This window comes from Mastomys coucha, unplaced genomic scaffold (genome assembly GCF_008632895.1).
Source record: "Mastomys coucha isolate ucsf_1 unplaced genomic scaffold, UCSF_Mcou_1 pScaffold19, whole genome shotgun sequence".
In the NCBI taxonomy this organism is placed as follows: Eukaryota; Metazoa; Chordata; class Mammalia; order Rodentia; family Muridae; genus Mastomys; species Mastomys coucha.
The window spans coordinates 24,357,570-24,363,129 of record NW_022196901.1 but is presented as its reverse complement, the minus strand read 5'-3'; the positions used below and the strand labels follow the sequence as shown (position 1 = coordinate 24,363,129).

At 41.2% G+C, this 5,560-nt stretch overlaps 1 long non-coding RNA gene across 1 annotated transcript in view; it reads left to right on the top strand.

The window, feature by feature from the left end:
- Window positions 1–4,070, top strand: part of LOC116097601 — a 6,080-nt gene extending 2,010 nt beyond the window's left edge. Inside the window, exon 2 of the long non-coding RNA XR_004121483.1 lies at window positions 3,974–4,070. This is a non-coding gene — a long non-coding RNA (uncharacterized LOC116097601). The remainder of the gene's footprint in view (window positions 1–3,973) is intronic.
- Window positions 4,071–5,560: the final 1,490 nt, after the last annotated feature.

Here is a 5,560-nt window from a genome sequence, read left to right as displayed (position 1 = left end):
AAAAAAAAAAAAAAAAGAAAGAAAGAAAGAACGAAACCTCACATTAACCTATTGTATTGCTGGGTGTCTCAGGCCCCTTATGCTAAGAAAGTAACCTTGAAAGGCCCAGTGGCTTCTTTGTTTATGCCTTCTTCAGCCTTTCCTTGATCATCCCATCAAACTACCAAAGGAAGACTCGCCTGATTCTAGAATAGAAAATATAGTCAGTTAAGATTGGGCATGAGGGACCTGGAGAGATGTCTCAGCAGTTAAGAGCACTGACTGTTCTTCCAAAGGTCCTGAATTAAAATCCCAGCAACCACATGGTGGTTCACAACCATCCATAATGAGATCTTCTGGAGTGTCTGAAGACAGCTACAGTGTACTTACATATAATAAATAAATAAACCTTTAAAAAAAAAAAAAAGATTGGGCTTGGGCTGGATGGTGGTGGTGGAGCCAGCCTTTAATCCCAGCACTTGGGAGACAGAGGTGGTGGATTTCTGAGTTCTAAGGCCAGCCTGGTCCACAGCTGGTTCCAGGAACAGCTGAATGTACACAGAGAAACCCTGCTTCAGAGGGGGGTGGGGGGGAAATGGGCTTGGGATGATAGCACAAACCAATAATCCCAGCACTCTAGAGGGTGACATAGGATTACCAAGAGTTTACAGTGAACTATGTGAACTATGTGAATTAGTCTTTTATTTTTTTAAGATTTGTTTTATTTATATGAGTACATTGTAGTTGTCTTCAGACACACCAGAAAAGGGCATCAGATCTCATTACAGATGGTTGTGAGCCACCATGTAGTCACTGAGAATTAAACTCAGGACCTCTGGAAGAGTAGTCAGTGCTCTTAACCTCTGAGCCATCTTTCCAACCCAGTGAGTTAGTCTTTCTCTCAAAATAATAATAATAATAATAATAATAATAATAATAATAAATTGTTAAACCATGCTGCATTGAGAGAGTAGGTGATTAAAAAACTTGAGGCAGGAGGATTACCAAGGCCAAGATCAACCTGGACTACTGTCTCAAAAAATAAGTGTAGCCAGTCCAGTTAGCCCACACCTTTAGTCCCAGGACTCAGAAGGAAGGAAAGGGTGGATTTCTGTGAGCTTGAGGACAGCCTGGTCTACATAGTGTATTCCAGAGTGAACTCATACCCATAGTTAAGCTTTTGAAAAGCTGAGGCAACAGAAAAAGGAGTTCAAGGAAAACTTGAGATTCCTTAGAAAGAAAAGGGGGATGCTGGGCAATAGTGGCACATGCCTTTAATCCCAGCACTTGGGAGGCAGAGACAGGCATATTTCTGAGTTAGAGGCCAGTCTGGTCTACAGTGAGTTCCAAGACAGACAGGGCTACACAGAGAAACCCTGTCTCGAAAAAACAAGAGAGAAAGAAAGAAGGAAGGAAGGAAGGAAGGAAAGAAAGAAAGAAAGAAAGAGAGAGAGAGAGAGAGAGAAAGGAAGGAAGAAAGGAAGAACGAAAAGGGGGGAAAGCCAGGCAGTGATGGCGCACACCTTTAATCCCAGCGCTTGGGAGGCAGAGGCAGGCAGATTTCTGAGTTCGAGGCCAGCCTGATCTACAGAGTGAGTTCCAGGATAACCAGGGCTACACAGAAAAACCCTGTCTTGAAAAACCAAAAAAAGAAAAAAGAAAGAAAAGAAAAGAAAAGGGGGAAAAGGATCATTGTAGTTTTGTCCTTTGATTTCAGTACTTTTATCTCAGAGGGTAAAAGAAATTTTTGTATTCATCTTAGCCACTAAAGTTTCCTCATTTTAGACAACTGGAACATCCCATTGATGGTTCTAATATTTCTACATCAGTAACTTGCTAATTGGGAGGACCGGGGGGTGATTTAGTAGCCTAGGGTGGCACCCTGATGGGGGGATGATATTCACAGAGACCCTTGTGCCACCTTTCTTCAGCTGTCAGACTTGAAGCAATAGATACCAAGGAATTAAAATTTCCCCAGGATCCATGCTAGGGGGAAGGAAAGATAAGAGGAACTTGCCTCTTAGAATGATATTATCTCACAGAACAGCACATGTGTACATAGTTCCTAATGTCATCTTTTCTATAGATAACAGTGCTACAGAAGTAAATCTTTCTAATTTGTCCAAGTTACAAAAGAAATGCAGTCATTATCCTAACCCAGTTATAGAACCTATGATGGCTATTGTTGATTGTCAGCTATATCTAGAATCCAGAAATGGAGGGCACATCTGTGATCAGGATTTTTTGTTTGTTTGTTTGTTTTGTTTTTTCGAGACAGGGTTTCTCTGTGTATCCCTGGCTGTCCTGGAACTCACTCTGTAGACCAAGCTGGCCTTGAACTCAGAAATCCGCCTGCCTCTGCCTCCCAAGTGCTGGGATTATAGGTGTGCGCCACCACTGCCCGGCTGTGATCTGGATCTTAAGGCAGGAAGATACACCTGTAATCTAGGCCTTACTTTCAGCTGGAAGCCTATGTAAGGACATGGAAGAAGGAAGGCTTTGCTCTTTGCCTGCTTGTCCTCATTTTCCTAGCATATCCATTCCTTCACTTGGCCTTAGAGCCTATTTCTTTGGAACTCCAGCATATACAGAGACCAGCTGAGACACACACACCCCAGCCTTGTGGAACTAAGCAACTACTAGTCTCTTGGACTTTTCATTCATAGCTAGTGATTGTTGGATTGGTTGAATTGCAGCCTGAATGCAATAAATGCCCTTTAAATAATATGATATATGATATAATATATGATGTATATGATATATTGACATATATCATATATATATATATTTCATAAGCTCTGTAATTCTAGAGAACTCTGACTAATACAGTACCACATGTCTGTACTTCCAGCACTTGGGATGTGGAGGCAGGAGATCCTGTCTCTGAAAACTAGATAAGTGTGTGTGTGTATGTGTGTGTATGTATGTATGTATGTATGTGTATATATGTATATATATATATACATATGTATGTATGTATGTATATATATATATATATATATATATATATATATAGAGAGAGAGAGAGAGAGAGAGAGAGAGAGAGAGAGAGAGAGAGAGAGAATGTGTGTGTGCGCGCCTGTTTGTGCCCATGTGCTCCCTGGGAGGTGAAAGTAGGACCTTATGAGTGCTAAGCAAGTACTTTACCAATGAACTATTTAAAAAACAAAACAAAACAAAATAAACAACACCCAGCACTGAGAAGTATGCAGTGAGGCAAGCAGATCTCTATAAACTCAAGGCCAGCCTGGAGTACACAACCATAACAATAAGCTCCTGTCTCAATAAATAAATAAATAAAATTTAAGACACAGTGCTCTGTATATTTTTCCTTTAGTAGGTTAAATAATGTCTATTCAAAAAGAAGTGACACAAATATCTGGCATCTCATACGACAGTCTAAGACCATCTCATCAAAAACTAGGTTTTATCCAGCTATGCATCACTCAAGCCCGCCAGCCACAGTCACAGCTAACTCTGTCTGCCAAGCTGCTGACGGAATTTTATTTACACCTGAGTGTTGACAGTACTATCATGTGACATTTCACTCAGATAAGTCCCTGCAACCATTGTGAACTAATCTTGAGGTGCAGGCACATGGATTTTAAATAGTACAGTCTCAAGATAGCCAGAGATAGCCTCTCTTCCCCTACAAAATAAACTAAACAAATTAAACAAACTAAAAAGTTTGTTTTTTTTGTTTGGGGCAAAACCAACTTCACACACAACCTACAGCAGTTAGAGCAGAACAGGTATGAAAACTCCAGACTAAATAAATGTGGTGTACATGAGTGAATTCTGTTAAAAATAACAAATTGCAGAGTTCTGCCATGAGGTTAAGGACCCACACCATAACTAATGTCACTTACCTCAACAATGAAGCAAGAATACCTCCACATGGACCAGATATTAGGCCTAGGTAACTATTACCTATTTTGTGCTGTTACTAATGTCATAAGGAAACTTTCTCATATACTGTTACTGTTGTTTCTAGGATATGCTTTGGTGTTCTTGGAAACCAATCACAACAGAAGTCAGACCTTCTTTATACAGTTAGCTACAATAAACTTGGACCTGAGCCATCCACCCAGCAACACTTACTGCACCTGTGTGTGAGCTTTTATAGCATTTCCTTTATAAACTTCCCCTGGGATGGACCCCAACATAGGAGGCACCTGAACCTATTTAGAATAAGACTTCCGTTTTGAGTAGGGATCCAATAAAGTTTAAGTTCCCAAGACCTCTGTGGGAACTGACATCCTACTAGGCAGAAAGAGACATACACATGGGTAACTGACATCCTGGTTGACAAGTTAGGACATGAATGTCAGACAAGTCCCCGCTACAGTGAGTACCCCAACCAATGCGAACAGGATAAATGTACAGCAAAGACATGTTCCTAAAGAAAAAAGACACGTCCCTAAATCCTGATTGGTGGAATAACTTGGCACAGATAATTTATAGATCTCAGGCTTAAAAAGCCCTATAGGGCCAGGCGGTGGTGGCCCACACTTTTAATCCCAGAACTTGGGAGGCAAAGGCAGGCAGATTTCTGAGTTTGAGGCCAGCCTGGTCTACAAAGTGAGCTCCAGGACAGCCAGGGCTATACAGAGAAACCCTGTCTCGAAAAAAAAAAAAAAAAAAAAGCCCTATAGGATCTTGTCTGAACTCTGTCCCTGATCGATCAGTCTTGGGTATGAGATTCAATAAACCATCCCTATTTGACTGAGATCAGTGTTTGAGCAGTTTGTGTGGCGATTCCCAGATCCCAACAACAGAAAGGACTCAAAAAGGTGTTTGGAGATAAAAGACAAAATACAAAAGCAAAGAATGGGCCTTAGGCCAGAAAGCATGTTGTCTTAAGAAGCAGAGCTCCAGCAGGGATAACAGGAGACACAAGGAAGACAGCAGAGTCCATCTTGCAAGCAGTGGTTCACAATAAGAGCTAAACAATGACTAAGCTGCAGTTTCCAGAAAGATGGATGGGATCCAGCTGTTCCCTACGCTCCCTACGTGCTCTTCCCTCGTCTGTAAAGCTGAGATAATGGGCTTGGGTGAAGGTCACCTGTGTGTTAGATCATTCCTAAGACATGCACTCACACTCAGAACTAATAGCTTTCTGTATTCCTGGCCTCTGACAAACTCAGGTGAGGGGATGGCTATCCCTGAGAGAGTGTGCAAGTGACAAGAGGAGACTTGTAGATAAACATGCACGTGTGGGCCCCCCTTCCCCCCCACACACACACTGCACAGTCCTCCCTCAATCCAGGGACCTCAAATGAAGGTCCTAAAAGACAGTCAAGCAATTTCATCAAACTGTAAAATTTACCTTTCTTCTAATAACAGAAATTTACCCTAAGACAATAAATGCAGATGTGGGGAAGAAAAATAAGACATACACATAGGACATGAGTTGTAGATAATTAGTTCCTCCTATAAATTGAATGTTAGGCATAAAAATAACTCTTGGGGCCGGGCTATGGTGGCCCATGCCTTTAATCCTAGCACTTGGGAGGCAAAGGCAGGCGGTTTTTGTTTTTTGTTTTTTTTTTTGGTTTTTTTTTTTTTTTTTTTTTTTTTT